At 43.8% G+C, this 22110-nt stretch overlaps 1 long non-coding RNA gene and 1 other non-coding gene across 2 annotated transcripts in view; both read left to right on the forward strand.

Annotated features, from left to right (window-relative positions):
• The first annotated feature begins 3207 nt into the window (after positions 1-3207).
• On the forward strand, positions 3208-3280 carry TRNAK-UUU (transfer RNA lysine (anticodon UUU)). Its single transcript has one exon. It is a non-coding gene; the product is annotated as a tRNA-Lys (tRNA).
• Positions 3281-14355: 11075 nt separating this feature from the next.
• Positions 14356-22110, forward strand: part of LOC113606377 (uncharacterized) — a 68687-nt gene continuing 60932 nt past the window's right edge. The window contains exon 1 of the long non-coding RNA XR_003427507.1: positions 14356-14492. This is a non-coding gene — a long non-coding RNA (uncharacterized LOC113606377). The remainder of the gene's footprint in view (positions 14493-22110) is intronic.

The raw sequence follows: 22110 nt of genomic DNA on the forward strand, positions 1-22110 counted from the left end.
AGTATTTTAAAATGGTGCTACAGCAATAGAATACCCCCATGAGAAGGTGGATTCCAACCTCATGCCGTCTGTAAAAATTAACTCAAAGTGAATTAAAGTACTAATTATAAGGACTAAAACTATAAAACTCTTACAAAAAGAAGCATAAATCATTTTGACTTTGGATCAAGCAATCATTCCTTAGATATGATACCAAAAAAACAGGCAAAAATGAATAAATAAATTGAACTTCATTAAATTAAAATTGTTATATTTTAAAATATACCATCAAAAAAAGTTTTAAAAAGGCAACCCACAGGACAGGAGAAAAATACTTGCAAATCCTATATCTGATAAGGGGTATGTATCCAGAAAACGAATCCTAACAATTTAACAGTAAAAGAATAAAAAACTGAATTAAAAATGGACACATGGACAAAGGATTTGGATAGACATTTCTACAAAAAAGCTATACGAATAGCTAGTAAGTACGTGAAAAAAATGCTCAACATTATTAGTCATTAAGGAAATGCAAATCAAAACGAAAATGAGATACCACTTCAGACCCACTAGGATGACTATAATAACAATAATTTAAAAAACTAGAGAATAACAATCAATAAGTATGTGGAGAAATTGGAACACATGTATATTGCTGGTTGGAATGTAAAATGATACAGCTGATGTGGAAAACACGTTGGTAGTTCCTCAAAAACTTAAACATGGAGTTACCCTATGACCCAGCAATGTCACACCTAGGTATATACCCAAGAGATGGACAACACATGTCTACACAAAAACTGGTACATGAATAGTTATAGCAGCCTTATCTGTAATAACCAAAAAAATGGAAACAACCCAAATGTCCATCAATGGATGAATGAATAAACAAAGCGCTACAGCTACATGCTACGGCATAATGGTCCTTGAAAATAATATGCAAAGTGAAAGAGACTAGACACAAAAAGCTACACATCGTATGCTTCCAGTAATATAAAATGTCCAGAATAGTCCAGTATTGAGACACAAAGTAGATTAGTGTTTGCAAAGCACCAGGGATGGCAGGGAAAGATAATTTACTGCTCGTGGGTACAGTGTTTCTTTTGCGAGCAATGAAAATGTTCTGGAATTAGATATTGGTGATGGTTGCGCAATTTAGTGAATACACTAAAACCCACTAAACTGTATACTTAAACAGGTGAATTTTATGGGATGTGAATGATGTGTAAAATTATAACTGGTTGCACAATTACTCAGTTCTTTTGTGAGTGTATCAGTTCCCATGGGAGAAATGGGAAAGGAAAAATGATGTGTTTGATTTGAGAATTAGTCCTCCTCGTTGTTCATTGTCTTTCTCCTGGGCTTTCTCAGTGCTTAAGCATGAAAGGTGGAGAACTGAAGGAGCAATGCTTCCTGACAGAGAAGAGGTGTTAGAGAAATGTGCTGCCGTGGTCTGTGGATGGGGTTCTTTCCAGATTCACCCTTGTTGTGCCCTGAAAGCGCTGGCTGATGTTTAGGAAAGGAAACGTAAGAGAGAGCTTTTTGCCTTGCTTTTGTTACCTCACCAGCAATATTTATTTTTGGAACCAGAAATCTGTAGATCGATGTGTAACACTCTCTTAGTTCAGGACCATGATGAATGATGGGCTACTGAGAATAGAACGTTTTCCTGTCAACTTACTGGCAGAGTAGGAAGCTCTCAGGCAGCAAAGGTGAAGGTTTAGAATTCTGAGAAAAGAATGGTGTAAGTATGACCTCATCAGAGACAACGACCTTTTTGATTTGTGTTTTCGAAGTAAAACTATGTAAAAATTATCCATGATAGTAAAAGATGGGTGGGAGGAGAATTGCCCATGGCACATGTAATCTGAAATAGCATTTTAAGTGCTACTGGGCTCTTTTTTAAAAAATGCTATTGTGCTTTTAATGAAAAAGAGAAGAAAAAAGGAAGATTTATATTCGGCCTTAAAAACGCATTTGCATGTGTAACAATTTAAGGGGCAAATCTTCCTTGTGAATTGTGTTTTCTCACAGTTACGTAGCATGAGGCCATACCTTCCAATGTTGGAAGACTGGTAGGGTATTTGCGATATTATTCTGCTGAGTGGATGTTACATGGAGGTAATGGAAAGATGACTGCACTTAATTTCTGTCTGCTGGTGACTTAATGCTGAAGGTACATGATAATTAAAGGGAAAATTAAATAATGATGACTTCCATCTTCACATCAAGGTGGAACTTGTTTACATTTCATGTGGTTATTCTGTTATTTCATCTGGTTTATACCTATCTATCTATCTACGTATCTATCTCTATAACCCCATTTTGACAAAATAGGATCATATTGCATGCACTTCTGTCCCTCACTTAACTGTCAGTGCATGTTTGCAAATAAGTATTTATTTCTACTATGACTACAATATTTGAGGAACTAATATGTCCAGTGTACTGTGTCTTGAATAATTAGACATCATCTTTGCATTCAGATTTTAAACTCTGTGGCGTAAACAATTAACCAGTTTACTGTTACGGTAAATTGATAAGAGATGAGATGGATCATAGGGGGAATACCCTAGGAAGTAAGGCAAATGGGAGACTTACCCAAGACAAGGCTAGCAAGTAAGGCAGAACCCAGATCATGCTGGATTGTTTTAAACCAGGTCAGGCTAGTGAGACTATTGCGAGGGCTGGTGGAAACCATTAAAGGGTCTTAGGCAGGACGTGGCATAATTGGATTTGTAGTTGTGAAAGGAAATTCTACTTATATGTGTAGTGATCAGATAATTTATTATCCAAATCAGGAAACTTTATGCTGGGACTACAGGTGTAAATTTTGGCTCTTCTGGGCAAACTAGGATGTATGGTTACCCTGTTGACAGAAGACTACAATGGAATTAGAGCGGTACGTGAAGCTGAGTTAGGAGAAAAAATGATGGTTTGGACCCCGATGAGGCAGTCCATAAAGAGAGAGAGAGGGAGTTAGATAAACATAAGAGTTATTTTGAACAAAGAACATGAAAAGGTGGTGACTGAATGTGAAAGGGGAGAGAGAGAGAAGTTGAGGTCTAGCAGGCATCCGGCATGAAAAACCGAATGGATATTGGAGACATTTATTGAGATGAGGAAGGTTGGAGGAGCCTTAGAAGGAAGGTGATAGTTTTCAATAAGGACGTGAGTGGAAGGTAGCCGTTAGGCACTCAGAAGGCATCAAGATTCATGCCAGGGAATTCCCTGGTGGTCCAGTGGTTAGGACTTGGGGCTTTTACTGCCAAGGGCCCAGGTTCAATCCTTGGTCGGGGAACTAAGAATCCTGCAAGCCAAGCGGCGTGGCTAAAGGAAAAAAAACTAATAAAAGAAATAAAAAGTAGAACATTTACATTAAAAAAAAAAAGATTTATGCCAGCCACTTCTTCACATTTTCTGTATCATCCGAGGTGCTCATCTGGCCTGAAGGACATTGTGGACCTCAGAGCACTAGCCATGGCCCAAGTCTTTCTAGCACATTAATGACTCCAGAAATATCAAATACTTATTATATTCTCACACTGTCAGCAATTTCTCCTGATCGTTTGGCTCAGAGGTTGGAAATGTAGTCTCATTCTGTATTTTCATGCTGATTCATCGGGAGAAATGCCTTAAGAACCTCCTATTCCAGGCGAGCTGTTTGAAGATGCCTGGTGTGATGAGTGGTTGAAAAAAAGTTTTAAAAACTGCCCTTTGGGGATCTGACAGTCTTGATAAATTAAGGGACAGGGTGCTTGATGACCCGAAATGATAGGATCTGATGCCAGTGGAAGGTGTATTTTGCCTTGGTTAAACTCAACTCTGCAATAAAACCTGTAAAGATTTCTGGGTTTTAGAGAAGTGATTAAAGGTTCAATATAGGAGGCAAAATAAAATTTGAATAATGTGGGCTAAAAAATAGATGCCTCGGGCTTCCTGGTGGCGCAGTGGTTGAGAGTCCGCCTGCCGATGCAGGGGACACGGGTTCGTGCCCCGGTCCGGGAAGATCCCATATGCCGCGGAGCGGCTGGGCCCGTGAGCCATGGCCGCTGAGCCTGTGCGTCTGGAGCCTGTGTTCCGCAATGGGAGAGGCCACAACAGTGAGAGGGCTGCGTACCGCAAAAAAAAAAAAAAAAGATGCCTCTGTGTGTTTGTGTGTGTGTGTGTGTGTGTGTGTGTGTGTGTGTGAAAGAGAGAGAGAGGGAGTATTGGATAGGAGTGGAAGTTCACAACTTATATACAGGTTGGCCCCCAAAGCTACATCACTATCTATTTTTCTCACTTAGTCTAGGTAAACTTGGCTCCTAAATCTTTTAATTAAAGTCCATCTTGCATTTTTTAAATGAAAGGTGGACCCAACTCAATTGCACACATACAGGTGATGTACTTGGAGGATTATGTGAAATACGCCAAGAAGAGCAAATGTGCCTTCCTGTGAGAGAGATTCTGTTTTGTTTTGTTCTTCATTCCTCTTTTTGATGTTGGTTGACTCAACTTCCTTTAGTCCTGACCTCTGCATTGATGGATCATTAGAAACTTGAAAGGATCTACACAAATATGAAAGTGCATCCCCATTTGTGTTCCTTCGAGTTGCAACAGTTTTATAGGTAGATCAAATGTTACTATTGCGCATGTTTTAAAAAATGAAAAAAGTGAGATATGGAAGATTGCAACTTGAAGTCTCAATATTAACTGAGCAAAGGACACTCAGAAGGGGCAGCTATCCTGGGTCTTGTATTTGAGACACGGTCTTGATGCCAGAGGTGTTGGCTGAGAGCCTTTCTGAAGCCCAAGTATGGATCTTGTTAACATGGATTTAACAAACCTGAATGGCTAACCTTTGGAATTGTGAGGGTTTATTCCCCTGCACTGGAATGTACAAAATACAACTGCACTTACCTTGTATGTGAAACCGATACAGAGCTGCTGAGTTGGAGAAGAATTCCCCTGCTTTCCAGAATCAGATCTGTCTTCTGTTACTTTGCTTAAAGTATGCAGCTGTTCGGGAGAATTAGTGTTGCTTCCTTTCACATTAATAGCAGAATAACTAACTTTCCACTGTATTTAATAACAATGTCAGTCTCCTTTAGAGTACTAGGAATCTTTGCCATCCCCTTTTTATGAAAAAAAAAAAAAAAAAAAAAAAAACACACGATTCCTTACTTCTAAGCTTCTCGAAGAAAATTTTCCTAATTTGTTTCACTGTGATTCAAATTTCACCGATCTAAAAGAGTACAGGATAATTGACTCAGTGCTGTACTAAAATGTCCATATCTTCAGCAATTTATGGAAGATGAGTATCTGTTGTATAATCTCTAACATGAAGATACTTGCCACGTTCCTTCCAGCTCTGGAAAAATTCTATCAAAATTCAAAGACTTATGCTAAACCTTCACTAGGGTTTCACCTTATAAGATTACCTGAAGCCTGTTAAGAAGTAAACTCCCCTTTCTCTCTTTTTTCAGATTAATTATTCTATTGCTAGTATTGCAGGCTAGGAATAAAGTATTTTTATTCTTTTAGTCTTGCAAAGTGGAAAGTTTTAAAATAGTGATGTTGATACCTCAGAAAGAGGAACTCTGAAGTGATATAGTCTTGGAAATTGTCATTGGTTAATTGAAAATTGGAAGGTACTGTGTTCGGTCACTTGTCCTTGTAGAGTCGCAGCCAATGAAGCAGATGGAAAAAAAAACTTATCTGGCTTCATAGTAATTGTACTTCATTCATAAAAAGAAATTGTGCCCTGAGATTTAATTGAGTGGTTCCAGGGCCATGCCAGCAGAAAATCAGCTGGTTGGGCTCCTATATAAACATGATGACATGTTGAGGGCAGTGTTTACTTTTTTCTAATTAAAGCAAATTAGAAATTCCGTTGTATTTCTGCAGTGCATTCCGACAGCAGCATGCCCTGGGAATTGCTCATGGCCCCTCTAGAGTAAGGCTTTCCTTCATTCAACTTTCATTTGTTCCTTTAAGTCTTAAATTCATTCCAGGCACTAAGTGTTTATGCCGGCTCTGAGACCTCGGTTTTTCAGGATCATTTCAAAACAAGACTGGAGGATTCAGCAGAATTCAGACCAGCCGCTCATGATGACGTTACATGGTTTCGGCCTTGATGCTGGTTCACTTTGGGCGGATACTCTGTTTTCTTCTCCTTTTTCGGTTCTGTCAGTTTCTATAACACTGAGGCAAACCTCCAATTGACAGCAAGAGATCATTTGTAGGGACCCACACTGCTAAACAGAAACAACTAAGATGCCAATGAAAATATATCAACCGCACAGCAAACATGGGTACTTTTCGTACACAGTAATAGGCTCTTTTGAGTTTTAATTTGACACAGGGCTATAAAACCTATGAGGATTTTGTTTTTCATTAATGATACCCTTATCATATTTTTAAACCAGGAAGCAGGTATGTCTGAGTTTTGATGTTTTAAGAAAAGGAAGGACCATCGTGCATTTATATCACAACTGTAAGTTTTCAAAGTTCAGTGCCACTTCATTAAAATCCTGTTTAATGAGCAGCACATTGAAAACAAAATTTAATATATGGAGCTCACTAAGCCATTGTTCATTTCTGAAATCATGGTCACATTTTATCGTCCTGACATTTTTCTAACTTACAATTTCAAGGTTAAATTTTAAGTCCCAGAAACCTTCTTTCAAGGAATGTTCTTCTTAGGGGATCGCCACCCCAGAGTTGCTGACAAAAGAGGTTCAAAGAAAGGCACAGGGTTCAGGTAAAGTCACCATGAGGTTTAGAACAGCATTTGCATGTTTTCATATTCCTCTGAATTGATACTGAGCTCTGGATCTTAATGAGCTCATTTCTGGAATCACCGTCAAGTTCACGAGAGGGAATGAAGGGCACCTCTAATGAATGAACACGGAGAAAACCACGATGCATTCTGAGCCTTTCTAAAGTAAAAAGAAAAGAAATGAGCAGGTCTGTGACTGTAGCAAGAACTTCATGTTTTTGGTAACCATGGTATACTAAGAAAGTGGAGGTCACGTGTTTCTCTGATATTTGTAATGGCCAGTATCTCTCAGACCATTTAAAGCACAAATCATATATTAAAAACAAAAAATGGATGTCAACTCTAGCTTAATATGTGTAGGAGTGATTCTGAGACCCTTTCTCTCTTCTGGTAGGCCATTTTTTTTTTTTTGTATCTCAGCTCGTGCATTGGAGAGAGCAATAGGAATAATAAAAGGAGATAAAATTTTGCTCAATTAGATGTCTAAATGTTGTAACTTTTGAGTCGTTCTTGGAGAATACTGGCAGGGAGAGAGACTGAATGGGATTTTGAGGACTTCAGTTTCTTCGTTGTTCTCGGTTTTGTCCTGCATGTCAAAGACAGTCAAGAATTGGCTGTAAATAAAATTCAGTCTCAAGGAAAGATAGCCCACCCCTCCCCCAAGTCCCCAGCCCACCTGTTCATGCAGTCATGGAATTTCTCCTTTGCCTAAAACGAGCTATATATAGTCAGATATCTCATAAAGTGGGGGAGGGGATTGTGAAATGACAGGAGCACTTAGTTAAAGGGTCTGACTTAAAGGAAAGTGCCCAGATGAGTTTATCCAATCGGGGTCAGTTAAGCCTCCCCTGACACCATCCATTAGTAATATTTTCCATGCACTAAGTAAAGCAATGGAAACTCCATCACATCTGGTTGCGCCTCCAATACCTATGCAGGCTGTAATAGTTTTTGAAATCTTGATGTGAAACAGCACCGTGGCACTCCACGATAGATTGTTAGCAAGCAAAGAAGGCACACTTGTTCCAAAACAATGAAGAGTTGCTTATTCCTGTTCCCCTTAGATGCCTCCCTCTGGTTCATATTGCTAGATTATTTCATCGTGATCCAGAGGGAATTTGGGGTTATTTTCCTCCCCTCTTTCTTCCCGTCTTTAGAGCCATCGGCAGCGAGCCTCCAGGGAAACCGTCATATGTGTCTTGTGGGCACCACGTTTTCCCATTGAAAAGTTTTGCTTGGCGGGTGCCTTTCTTTGAAGGTAGAAAAAAGAGCTTTGGAAGACTGGTAATTCCAAGAAATATTTGCTGCCTTAAAATCTTGTTATCACCTTGCGCTTTCTGTAAGTACTTCAGAGATTTACAAAGAGGACGTTGACTATACCTGAATATCCCTAAACCACTTTCGTGATGTTAACATTGAATAAAGATGTTATAAAAATCCCAAAGTACCCATTGCTCTCCGAAGAGAATCAATAAATAAACTTCTAATAGGCTATTGGAGCTATAGCTCAAAGAGGGCAGGGTCCATGCCTACCTTGTTCACTTTTCGCATCTCCAGCACTCAGCAAGCCATGGCAAGACCTGAGTTTTCTGAAAACAACTACATTTGCAGGTTTTAGTGTTAATTGAGCCAATGTATATTGTATTTGCCAATAGGAAAGATACAGGAGTAGGCGCGATATTTAACACTAATAACAACAGCAGGGCTTCCCTGGTGGCACAGTGGTTGAGAGTCCGCCTGCCGATGCAGGGGACGCGGGTTCGTGCCCCGGTCTGGGAAGATCCCACGTGCCTCAGAGCAGCTGGGCCCGTGAGCCATGGCCGCTGAGCCTGCGCGTCCGGAGCCTGTGCTCCGCAACGGGAGAGGCCACGACAGTGAGAGGCTCGCGTACCGCAAAAAATAAAATAAAATAAAAACAACAGCAGCAGTAGCAACAACAACAATAATAATAAACATTTACTGGGGAGGTGCTCTGTACCAGGCTCTGTTCCAATCATTTTACATATATTAACTCATTTTGTACTCATAATATCGTTGTAGAGTAGGTAATCTTACTGCCAATTCCAGTTTTGGAAAGAGGAAACTGAGGCATGCACAAGTTAACCATCTTGCCCTAGATCATATAGCTAGTACGTAATGAAGACAAGATTTGAACCCAGAGCCTTTTCTCTTAAATATTATGTCTTGCAAGTAAAATAGTTGTGTTTTGCTAGACAAGTCTGTTGGTACCTTTGTTGCCATTGTTACAAGATTAGCATAATGATTCTTACCTCAGAGGAGCAGTAGAGATGGGAACCCTCAGATGGGTACGTTTTGGGTATATTTTCCATTGTGAACATACACGAGATAGTTTACTGTTCTCATCAGATGCCCAAGGACTCGGGGTCAAGACAGACATGATTGAGATCTCTTTTTACCACAGTTCAAACTCCCAGAGCACTGGGGACAAACAATAATCTTCAAAGCAATTGAGGCCACTTTGTGGCATCAACTCTTGGAACAAAGTAACATATAGTGAGATGTTTCTGTTTGTAAAAAATACCCTTCCACGCTCAGTTTTTATTTTTAGGTTCCATCTGGGCCAGTGATTTTCCATTTCCTTCTTAGGAAGGTATTTTTTTAATGAACGCACACACTCATTCTCACACACATGCGCACACTCCTGTGTACACCCGTGTACATTCACATGCACACACCCGCACTCACAGGCACCTACACCCACAGATTCCTTGACATTGTGACATGTGCCTGCCTGCTTATTGGTGGCAGACGGTGGTAGAACTTGTTACCTCGGAAGGCAGGCCCAAGGGTCCCAGGTGGTTAAGGAAAACTCCATAGTTTTATCTTCTGAGGTCATCGGGTAGTTTTCTTTCTCCCCTCCCCCAACCCTTAGCAAAAGAGAAAAAGAAGAATGTTAACTAGTACGGTTTCAACAATCAACAGGGACAAACCCTGAAATCAGATACATTTGAGCATAATTGAGGTGGTAGCGTTTAAGGACAGTCCTGACGTTCCTGCCACACTGCGCTGGTGAACTTTTTGCACATTTTGCTAGTGAATTACTTAGATGATGTACCAGTTTGGAGGGGTGTGTGTGTGTGTGTGTGTTCTAACCCTCTTTGTACCCCTTAAATTGTGGGTGAGTCTGTAATACAGATAGGTTAAGTCACATAATTTACCAAAAGTGTTAAATTAGCTTCACATCAAACATTAAGCATGCAACTAGGGACAGACTGATCCCAGAAGTTCCTCTGTGACGTGGATTTTAAAGCACACTCACCACAGTACAGGTATCGTGCCTGACTTCCTTCCCCCTGAAATTAGCAAGCAAGAACACAGGACTTACTTCTCCGCGGGGGCCAGAGACTTTCAGATTTCTGTGACCTTCATCATGTCTCCTGACTGCCTGTCCATCGGCTTTTCCTGGAATACCTGGCTTTTTTCTTCTCTGGACCGGCTGTCTCATACAGCATGTCCTGAATCAGTTGTGTGTGTGTGTCAGTGAGTTGAACAGAATCTTCACTGTCAAACGATCACGTCTTCTTTCTTTGGTACTGAGATCAAAGTTTAGGATGACAGATTCTCCTTTACCAAATAAATTTGATTCCTAATCAAGGCCACACCTTTCCAAAATCCGAGCTTGTGTGTGTGTGTTTGTGCATGTCTGTCTGTGTGTGTGTCTGTGTTGTGAATAGGAATCTGGAGATTAAGGTAAAGGTGACAGTTAGTAATTCACTTCCATGGTGGGTGTCCTTTCGTCCTGGTTGACCTTCAAGGCTTTTGCTTCTGCCTTCCAAAGACTTACTTTACCTTTGATGCCAGCGAACAGGTCCTCCCAGAACTTACCTTTAACGTCAGGTTCTCAGCTTCCCCCAGTATATTCTGACCACATACAAGCTTAATAAAAATGCAAACGGTGTTTCTTGGAGTTGGGAGGAACATGGAGTGGCAAAGAGAGAGTGAGCTCTGGGCTTCGAATCAAGGGTTCTGCCCTACTTTGCACACCTGTGTCCATATTTGCAAGTCTTACAATGATTATAATCCTCAGCAAAATCAGAGGATGGGAAACTATGCCCTGACCATCAATTCTAGTTTTACCAACTTGCGAGTCTAAGTTCTAACGCAGCATGTCCAGAGTGTGGGGTGTTTGGTTCGCCATCAGCTTTGCTGTGTACGTCTGTGTGTGAGGCAGGTTGACATCTATGAGATGGAGGTATATGCCCACACACGAGCAAACGCAGGGTCCGCTGAGATAAGCTAATAAGGCACGCAGCTAGAAACAGGCACATTGAGTGTGGTTAGCTTTCTGTAAATACACATCATTCAGCCACTTCTCAGTCTTATTTAGCCATTAATTTCATAATTTTGTTTCTCATGCTCCCAGAAATTTGTCATGAGGCTCAGGACACTGGGAAACGTACGTCCTACTAGTTAGACTCACAAATATTTTTTTTAATTTATTTTATTGATAATTAATTGACAATATAGTGTTAGTTTGTGCTGTACAGCGAACCATTTCGGTTGTGCATACATACATTCTTTTTCATATTCTTTTCCATTATGCTTTATCTCAGGGTATTGAATATGGTTCCCTGTGCTCTACAGTAGAACTTTGTTGTTCATCCATCCTGTATATAATAGCTTACATCTGCTAACCCCAAGCCTCCCACTCCATCCCTCCCCCCCCCCCCCCCCCCTTGCCACCCCCGTCTTTTCTCGATGTCTGTGAGTCTGTTTCTGTTTCATGGATAAGTTCATTTGTGTCATATTTTAGATTCCGTATATAAGTGATATCATATGATATTTGTCTTTCTCTGTCTGACTTCACTTAGTATGATAATCTCTAGGTCCATCCATGTTGCTGCAAATGGCATGATTTCATTCCTTTTTTATGGCTGAGTAGTATTCCATTGTATATATATATATATATACCACATCTTCTTTATCCATTCATCTGTCCACGGACATTGAGGTTGTTTCCATGTCTTGGCTATTGTAAATAGTGCTGCTGTGAACACAGGGGTGCATGTATCATTTCAAATTATTAGACTCACAAGTATTTACTTAGCACCAATTAAATGAATATCTAAAGTGTGAGAAGTTAAATGCTTAAGAAATAAGTGAATAATATAAATACAGGGTCCCTTTCATCTAGTAACAATTTCTTTGAGGTAGGAATATATGAATATATGAATAGTAATACATGCTAATAATACATGAATACTTGAAGTACAAAATAATGCAAGAGGGGAGTGACGGTTGGCTACAAGAGCAGAAGAAAGGGACAGAGGAGGGTTATAAGCCAGTGCCATACAAACCAAAAACAGCGTCTTCAGAGAAGGGAGATTCATCTGGTTCACCGTGAACCAGAATGACGTGGGAGGGGCAGCGTCTGATCTGGATCTAGACAGCTAGGGGGTTATTTTTTAAAAATTTTTATTGGGGTATAATTGATTTACAATGTTGTGTTAGTTTCAGGTGTACAGCAAAGTGAATCTGTTATATTTACAAACACATATATCCACTCTTTTTTAGATTCTTTTCCCATATAGGCCATTACAGAGTATTGAGAAGCGTTCCCTGTGCTGTACTGTAGGTCCCTATTAGTTATCTGTTTTATATATAGTAGTGTGTATATGTCAGTCTCAATCTCCCAATTTATCCCTCCCCCCTTACCCCCCAGTAACCGTAAGTTTATTTTCTACGTCTGTAACTCTGTTTTGGTTTTGTAGGTAAGTTCATTTGTAGCCTTTTTTAGATTCGATGGGGGTATATTTTTTATGTGGGAAGAGAGGAGAGATTGAATCCGTGAAGGGTGAATGGCATGAACAATGCATTTGCAGAATCGAGTGTTTCAAGGAAGTGAGGAACGAAGGATAATGTTGGAAAGGCAGGCTGGCCCTGGGCTCTAGAGAACTGTGCGTGGTGGGCTTAGTCCTGTGGGCAGCATGGCACTGTCCACATCTGGGGTGCAGAGAGTGGCGCTGTACTCCAGGAAATGAAGGGACCGGAGGCCAGTGACTGCAGCAGAGTCTGGAGGAGGTGATAGTTATGGGAACTAGTGGCAGATGAGCAGGCAGAGAGGGATGTGAATATATTTTGAAATTCAAATACACATATGTTATGTCCTATCAGGCCATCAAAACCTAACACACTTTTGCCTTAAGTTTCCAAATACCTCTTCTTCTTTTTTCTTCCTTGATCTTTCCTCCTTTAAAAAATGTAAGTGCATTAGAATAAGGTGAATATGGAAAAAAGTAGGTGCAGATGCCACAGGTTGAAATTAGGATCAAGAGGATTTCAGTTCACAGACACTTCGTCCTCGCTAAGAACCAGGTCAACTCAAGGGCAGGTTAAGGCAAATAGGTGGGAACCTATGTGTCCAAGAGCAGAAGTGAAAAACAAACCTAGGAGGCAATGACCAGCCACCTCAGTTTCATTTTTAGCTCTTCTGCCCTGCCTCTTTTGTAAATATGCATTGTCTTTGTTAAAGGAGAATTGCTTTGCTCCTGCTTTAGAAAGTTCTAGAATATAAGCAGAAACTGAAGCTGTTAGACTAGAGGACCGGATCTCAAGAAGCCAGACTCAGTGGATTCCACCTTCAAGCCATCCTCAAAAGACCAGAATTTCACATCATAATAGGGAGCTAACTGCCCTCTGAGTCAGTGCTACCCAGATTGGCTTGAATCCCAAACTAAAGAGATCCTAAAGTCCCAATCCCAATCGCAAAGTGACCAGGAAGGATGGGTCCAGCCCCAGAGGTGCCTGGCTACCCCCGATATAGGGTGACAGTAGGAGAGTGAGTTTTGAGCCTCCACAATGTATGCACCTTGGTAAATAGCCAATGAGATTTTCACCAGGGTTCGGTTTTTTAGACAACTTTTACACACTTCTGTTTTGTGAAAGACACTGTGTTAATTATCTATCTGTTGTGTCACAAACGATCCCAATATTCAGCTGCTTCAAACAACAAATATTTATTCTTGCACATTTCTGTCTGTCAGGAATCCGGGCATGGCCTTGTTTGGTGCGTCTGGCTCAGAGTTTCTCATGAAAATGGTGTCGGCAGAGGCTGCAGTCTTCTTCTGGCCTGGCTTGGGGATGATCTACTTTCAGACTTGCTTCCGTGGCTGTTGGGATGCTCAGGTCCTCTCCGGCTCTTGGCCAGAGATGTCCATTCCTTGCCACGTGGGTGGCTATCCGCCTGGCTGCTAGCTTCTCCCAGAGTCGAGAGGTTTCCAACAGAAAGAGGATGAGAGAGAGAGAGACAGCTAGACCGAGGCTGCATTCGTTTTGTTACTGGCCTTAGAAGAGATGTGCCGCCATTTTGTTTGCCATATTCAGTTGTCAGATGTGAGTCAGTAGGTCCAGCCCAGCCTCAGGGGGAGGGGATTTACCCAAGGACCCAAATCCTGGGAAGAGAGTTGATGGGGAGCCTTCAGCCACAGACAGGATGAGACGGCTGAGGAAGAAACCCTCTGCACTCCTGCTGTCTCACCAGCGGCCCATCCACTAGCACCATCTGACCTCTTGAGGGCTTGATAGAAATGTAGAATCCCAGGTCCCATCCCACCCGGACGTACTGAATTCAAATCTGCATTTCACAGGGTCCAGAGTTTCCTTGTGTGCGTCTCAGAGTTGGAGGAGTTCTAGCCTCTACAGGATCTTCACACATCGAATCTAAACAGAAACCAACTTTAAACTGGTCATCACACATGAGCATCCTTGCCTCGGAGCAGACAGTGATAAAGTAATGAGATTCTGCTTTCTATGTTCTTCAGAGAAAGGCCTGAGCAGCCTAACCCATGGTCTTAGAATGCACACACAGTCACTGTTTAATGGCTTAAAGATGAGGTCTGCGCTTTTGTTGGCTATCAGACATAACAATGACCACATGGACGTCTCTGATTCCTGCGTGGCATTTATAGGGAAAACCAGATCCTTTGAACTCAAGAGAAACCCCAAACCCATCATCCAAGCATCTTTCATTCCTGGAGATTATCAGACTTTTCATTACAGGTTAAATTCTTTGTAACTTTTTCATGTGGAAACTATCCCGTTACCTCCTGTTAGCTCTCCTCCTGCTGAGTACAAATGGAGTGTACATTCTACTTCCTACAGCTGCTTTGGATTTTGTTACATTTTCCAGGTTTGAAAAAAAAATGTGCTGACAGAACGTGGCTTCATCTACAACTCTCAACTGATCTTAAGAGTATAAACAGAAATATGTTTCCTGATTGTATGTACCAGTGAAATCAAAATATTATCCCTACATCCAGAGATTCACTAGCCACTTTATTTTTAGAAACTTGGCACTAAAGAGGAACAGAAGAATATGTTGGGGAAAGGTCATTATGACATAAAGACGGCAAATATGGCTAGACAAAAAGAAAAGAAGCACGCTTTTTGGTTTGCGCTATTCTCAATGAAAGATATTTGCTTTTTAAATGGAAAAAAAACTTTCCATTCGCATCTGGGCAGAAAGTCAGAATCAAATAGATATAATTGGAAAAGCTTACTAAATGATGGACTTATGTTACATTTTCCCCCCAAATGATCCTTTTTGTTTTATTTTACATAATGGAGAAAAATCCTCTTAGATAAATACATCTGAAAGCGCAACGTTCAAAAGTCACATTTTATTGTAACAAGATGAAGCAAATAAAGACTTAAATCTGAGCACCAAGAGGTAAACAGTTCTGCTTGGTCTGCGCAATCACACTCTGTGGGAACGTCATGTCTTCCATTTGGGTTTGCAGGTAGGAGGCTGTGAGTCATAAAATCACGAGCAATTTTGGGCTCTCCCAATTGGTAAAAGTCCTCAAGGTGTGTTTTGTCAGCCCCGCTAGACTGAATACCTAAGGGTCCAGTAGAAAGGGGCTGGGGGACTGCATACACTGGGATTTTAGAGGCAGGGGGCTGGGTGGAGGCCAAGCTGTAAGGACCAGCTTAGGACCTGTGAACTGAGAAAGGGCAGATGAGCCAGTGAGAAGGAATTGCTGGATAGACTGATCCCGGCCACGGGAGCCCAAGGTCTGAGCTTCAAAGGACGGACAGAGCACCTGGGTTATAACCCAGCAAGTCACACCAGAAAGTCCACTCTGGATGGTGGAGCACAGCAGGGGACTGTCTAGGGAAGTGGCAGGTGTTGCTCTGGGAAGCGGGACCTTATGTGGAGACTTTCATCTCGTGTCAGGGAATTGACAAATCCAGGTCACGCAGGAGGCCCCGCTGTAAGAGTCAAGGTTTGGACTGGGACCCTCAGTCACAAAAGGCAAATGGAAGAGTTTGGTTCAATTAGTACAGACCCAGGGCAGCAGCTCAGCACCATGGCATGAACTAGGACAGGGGCAGGGAATTTTGTGAGTTGGCGGAACTTCTGGAGGGACCCAGCTTACCCCTTTGGCACGCGGGGTAGGTATTTGATTGATAAAGGAAACTCAGGGTAGGGACTGGGGACTTGGAAAACATAGGAGTCTAGCCGGCTATCGGTTTGGGGCCTGAGAACTTGATTTACCTTGATCTCCTTGCTCACCTCCCTAGAGAAGAGTGGGTGCCTCGGGCCCAGTCGATAAGGTGGTATGTGAGCCCGTCTGGATCCCTCCAGACTTGGGACAGATGAGATGAAGGAAAATGAAGATGACGCTGACATCACATCCCTTCACTCTGGTCACTCTCCTTCCTTAGGTAACTTGCTTCCAGTCGTGCATGTGTTGCCAGGCCAGGGCAATTAGCTGGAGACGTCCTTACAGGTTTCTGTTGTTTCATTTTATGTGGTTTCTTATGAGCAAGAGAGAAAGTGCTGCTCTCGTGGCTCTGTAATCAAGAGGACGCCCTTATTGGATCCACTCGGGTAACCAGGAGCAGGAGCTGATCTCCTTGGGAAGCAAGGCTTTCGCGGAGAAAGCGCATCCCCCCATGAAAGGCAATCTCGCCTGGAACCAATGTGTTTGAGTATTGAACTCTGGGTCACACTGAGCTTTTCCCAGCAATGATATTCGAATACGTAATTACTCTGCCCTTCATGTGGTGTTGGTAGTGCAAAGAGCAAGTGTGTGCTTTGTATGTATTTCCCAGATTGCCCATTTATTGTTCCCCAAGCCAAACGACGGGGCAAGTTTTATTCCACCACATTGAAAGATAGCTGCTCTTGGCTTCCGGAACCTTTTTTATGCCTTTCCTCTTATTCCTGTCTGATCTTTCTTCTGATCCTTTGGTGGGTGACTAGGTACCTGCTGATGGATCATCTTGTTCCAATAGCACACCTGCCATCGGGTCACATCCCAATCTAGATATTTAACAACTGGAGTGGCTTAGGTACTCACCCAGTGGAATGGACACTGGCCATGTTTCTTGAGCAGAAAACTAAGGGCCTACTGTGGGATCATGGTAAGGTCAAGGCCCCAAAGAACAGAAAGTAGCAGGTGGGGTTCAGGGCAGCAGCTGATTTACTAGCTGGTATGGAAGCATTTACATCTTTCAGTTACTCATAGGCTCATACCAGTGCGTACTGTTGGGTTATCGCCATTGCTACTCAGTGATCAAGATGGCGGAGCAGTAGGACATGAAACTCACCTCCTCTCGCAAATACATCAAAACTACATCTGCATGTGGCGAGATTCTCACAGAACATCCGCTGAATGCTGGCAGAAGACCTCAGACTTCAGAAAAGGGATTGGTACTTATTTGGGAGAACACTGTTACAGAAACATTATGTTTTAAATTACAAACTCTGGTAACTAACAGATCCTTGGGAGAAGAAGGAAAGTAGGTAGGAGGTCAGCTCATATAAGTCATGATTGAGTTGGGATTTTAATTTGTGCATGATAGGAAACCACTGGATAATTAGGATCTGAATTATGTTTGAAGCATATCACTGTGGCTTCATGTGGGAGACATGAGTAGAAACATGGAGGCCAGTTGGGTTTTTTTGGTTTATTATATATTTTTTAAGATCAGGTAAGAGGTGATTCGGTGAGGTTATTGGGGCCCAGAAAGCTTGCTTGGCTGGTTCCAGTTCATGCTGTACAAGCTTGGTCCCAGTTTCCATGGGTCTCGACGCCTTGGTCAGTGTTGGCTGCGTTGTAAGTGTAGGGAATGTGGCACCTTCTCGCCGAAGACCTGTTACTTCCCCAAGCCTTACTTCTGCTGTCCTCTCGCAGTCGTCCCTTTGAACTGGGAGAATTTTAACATTGGCTGATTGGTCGCAAAATTGAAACAGCATGTAAATACCCTGGTGCTTAAGAGAATAAACCCAGGTCTCATATCATTTAGGCTTCATCTCTTTTTAAGAAAACTGTGAGTCATTGATGAGAAGATTTTAAAACAAAGTGTGGATGGGGCCATGCAGAGGAAACAGAGTGGGGATGAAACAGTTTTCCTTCCAAAAGGCATGCAGATCAGACAGGCAAATGGCAGCTCCTGAGTTTACACGGGCTGCAGATGGGTTCTGAAATCTGCTGCACCAGGAGGTCCGTCCTTCTGTTGTGTAAGGTTCGGCAGTTACCACAGTGTGCTGACTTGTGATATTTGCCTTTCTCTAGGTATGCACCTTTCATCTGTTAATGCCTAATGCCTAAGGTGATTTGTTGCATGTTGTGGGCCCTCCATCGTCATGTATCACACAGTGGCTGCCCGTAAGCCACCTGTACCCCTCAGGTTGGTTTGGCCTGCAGACTGTTTCAGAAATTTTGAATAAGCCGTTGTGTTCATTTTCTATCACCATCTGACAAGTTACTGTACACTTAGAAGCTTAAAGCAATGCAGCTTTGTCATCTCACAGTTTCCAGGGGTCGGGGTCCAGGTGTGGCTTAGCGGAGTCCTCTGCCTGCAGTCTCATCAGGCTGCAGGCAAGGAGCCGGCCAGTCATCCAGAGGCTTCAGTGGGGAAGAAACCGTTTGCAAAAGCTCATTCAGGCTGCTGGCAGCGTTCCTTTCTGTACGACCTAGAACCCAGGTGCCTGAGCTTCTGGCCCCATGGGCGTCTCCAGCATGGCCACTTCCTTTGTTAAGCCCACAAGGAGCATCTCATCTCAGAGAGAGACCAGTCCACGTTTCAGGGCTTTTCACCTGATTCAGCCAGGCCCACTCTCAGCATCCACTTTTCAGTTAACTCACAATCAACTGGTTTGGGGCTTCGATTACATCTGAAAAGTAGCGTCACCTTTGTTCTACTCTCCTGGGTCGAAGTGAGTCGCGGGTTCCATCCACAGGCGCGGAGGGGAATCACACAAAGCCGTGAACACAGGGCAGCGGGAATTGCGGAGGTTTACCAGCGGGGTCAGCTGTCCACATCTACACGTTGGCATAAGTGCACATAAGAATCTAGATTTTTGGTTTCTTTTGGAATAAAACCCCCAAAATATCTAGTAACACTGGAGCCACACTCCCACCTGGCAACAGCCAGCAGGAGTGGACGGTTCACAGCCTCTTTCACTCAAGACATGCCTGCCTGCGATTCTCTCGTTCCGTTTTCTACCCCTGTCTGTTTTCTTTACTCACCTGTGCTACCTGCTTCACCCTGTGACCATTGATGGTTACCGGTCCCACGGTAAACCTTTGCTAAAGTTATTTCAGTATAACTCTTTTATTTATATTTGTGTTGCTTCTGCCTGTGTTTTTGGGAAGTCATAATAGTATTCCAGATGAAAGAGATATTGGAGATTACTTCTTTTACAGAAAAGGGGTAAAAAATGTCTAAAAAAGGCTCTTTGGGAGGGCAAAAATGAAGAAGGTAAGAAAGGATGATAAACACTGTTTTAGGAGAAGAAGAACAGACTAGCTTCATAATTTGCTGGGCCCAGTGCAAGACGAAAACATGGACCCCTGTTCAAAAAGTATGAAGAATTTCGAGGTAGTGACCATGGAGCATTAAACCAAGGACGGGGGCCCTTCTCAGCAGGGGACCTACTCGTGTGCTGCAGAAGCCAGCCCTGGACGGGAGCATTTGGTGGCAGCTCCTGTGGCTGTTCTGAGAGCTGTCACAGGAGACCTCATGCTAATTCAGCCCCTGCGCCCAATGCCACATAATCAGGGTGACGGTAATCCACAGACTGGGGGAGGTTTGCTGAGAGGAGCCTATGCTTCATAATTAGAAGCAAACTCTGCTAACGTCTGGCTAAAAAAAAAAAAAAATGTCAGTAGTTTTGATTCCTCCATTTCGTCTATTAATTTGGCTTCATTGTTATCCTCCCCCAAAACATGCAAGTTTTTTTTTTTGAAATTTCATTTCAGATCCTTTGAGATGAGTGTGGGTAAAGTGAGGGGAAAAAAAAATTTCTGGAGGAAAATGAAGAAATCAGCTTCCTCCGTGTCTGCCTCTGCCCCCGGCCCCCGAGCTTCTGGTGCTGCCTGAGCTGGGGATTTGAGAGAGGAAATGACCCCAGCGTGCTCCAGGGCTGATGCAGAGGCCCGGTCCACACGGCCCAGTGGTGCAGATGGTGAACTCAGTGCCTTCCCCTCTCATGCCAGCTCCCAAAATAACCCGGTGGGAACAGCCCAGCCGCTTCTCCCTCAAGGCCTGCACCTCAAAGCCCCGATTAGGTCCAAGGCTGGGAAGCATGGCTGCAGAGCTGCCCGGGACACTCCAGTGCCAAGGGCGTGGAAGCCTTCCTGCTCCCCCTGGGGCTGGGATGGAGCACGAGGCCAGCTTCACTCCAGGCACCGCAACCCTCTCTCCGTGTCCTTGAACTTGCTGGGGAGCAGCGGCGGCCAGCCGGGTTTCCATAAGTCCAGCAATGAACACTGTCCAACCAACACATGCAAGACGTCCAACCAAGGAAAGCCCAGCCTTTGCTGGGGATGCCTCGCTCCTGGGGAAAGTCCCTCCCACCGGCCCTGCCCGACATTCATTGAAATCAGGCCACGGAAGAAGCTGCTTCTGCGTTTCTGATGGGGCAATAGAGCAGCCACTGGTATCACTGCGGATGTCACCTTACAGGTTGGATTAAAAGAATATGAAGGGGCTTCCCTGGTGGCGCAGTGGTTGGGAGTCCACCTGCCGATGCAGGGGACGCGGGTTCGTGCCCTGGTCCGGGAAGATCCCACATGCCGCGGAGCGGCTGGGCCCGTGAGCCATGGCCGCTGAACCTGCGCTTCCGGAGCCTGTGCTCCGCGACGGGAGAGGCCACAGCAGTGAGAGGCCCACGTACCGCAAAAAAAAAAAAAAAAAAAAAAAAAAGAATATGAAGTAGTCTTTGCCCCAGAACTAGAGACTTTTTATTTGGATGGCAGAGAGGGGATGAGATAGAGCAGAACGGGGAGGGGAAGTGCTGAAGTAAGACAGCCTGATGGCTGATCTGGCCTCCACCTGTGTTTATAAATACACCTTTACTGAGACTTTCTTTCTGCCGCGTATTCATTTACGCGTTCTCTAAGGCTGCTCTCATGCTACCATGGCAGAGCTGAGTAGCTGGGACAGAGACTGTGTGGCCTGCAGAGCCTGAAGTATTAACCTGCCCGGCTCCTTACAGGAAGAGCATGCCAACACCCACCCTGTGGTCATGACCGCGTGTGCAGCGCTCACTGCTGGTGTACGTACGTCGCGTGGAGGTCTCGCGGCAGGAGTTCAAAGTGGTCCCTGTCCTCCCCGCTTGACAGATGGGGAGAGAGAGGTAAAGTGGCCGGGCCCACGCGGATCATAAACGACAAGGCCGGGTGTGAACCCACATCTGTCTGATTCCGTGGACTTCTTTCCAGCGCCCTGCGCTGCCCCGTGGCTGACTTCCCATGGGCGTGTCGGTTTGAATCGCTGGTAGGAAAGTCAAGCATCTTCAGGGGCCGAGCAGGTAAGAGCTGAAGGGCGCAGCTTTCAGGAAGAGGGCGTGGTGTGTGTGTGGCCGAGCTGGAGAGGACCAACCCAGCCTCAAGGCACTCAGACACGACTTGTTTTTCCAGAGCTTCGAGGGCCAAGCAAAACATGGCAGCGAGCCTTATTAGGCCAGCGGGTCCCTGGTTTGCGACCTTTGGACAGAGCCTCCGTCAGGCTGGGCAAGAAGACTCATGATGCGCTCAGAGTGGAAACCAGAGGGGCTGTTTGTCTGTCCCTCTTCTCCGTTGCACTCTCTTGGGAACATCCCAGACGGCTCTGTAGAGAATTATGGGCCTGTAGGCCAGGCGGGCCTGCTTTTCCATCCTGACTCTGTCAGCACATTGATGTCTATGAGCTTCAGATCTTTTTTCTTTAAAACGGGGAAGGACTTCCCTGGCGGTCTGGCAGTTAAGACTCCGCGCTTCCAACGCAGGGGGCGGGCGCGGGTTCGATCCCTGGTCGGGAAACTGAGGTCCCGCATGCCACGCGGTGCGGCCAAAAAACCAGCCAACCAACCTGGGATTTATTTATTTCATGTGTATTGCTGCGTGGCACGTGCC

The sequence above is a fragment of the Aethalodelphis obliquidens genome, unplaced genomic scaffold (genome assembly GCF_003676395.1).
Source record: "Aethalodelphis obliquidens isolate GAN/ISIS:26980383/991018 unplaced genomic scaffold, ASM367639v1 scaffold44, whole genome shotgun sequence".
NCBI lineage: Eukaryota > Metazoa > Chordata > Mammalia > Artiodactyla > Delphinidae > Aethalodelphis > Aethalodelphis obliquidens.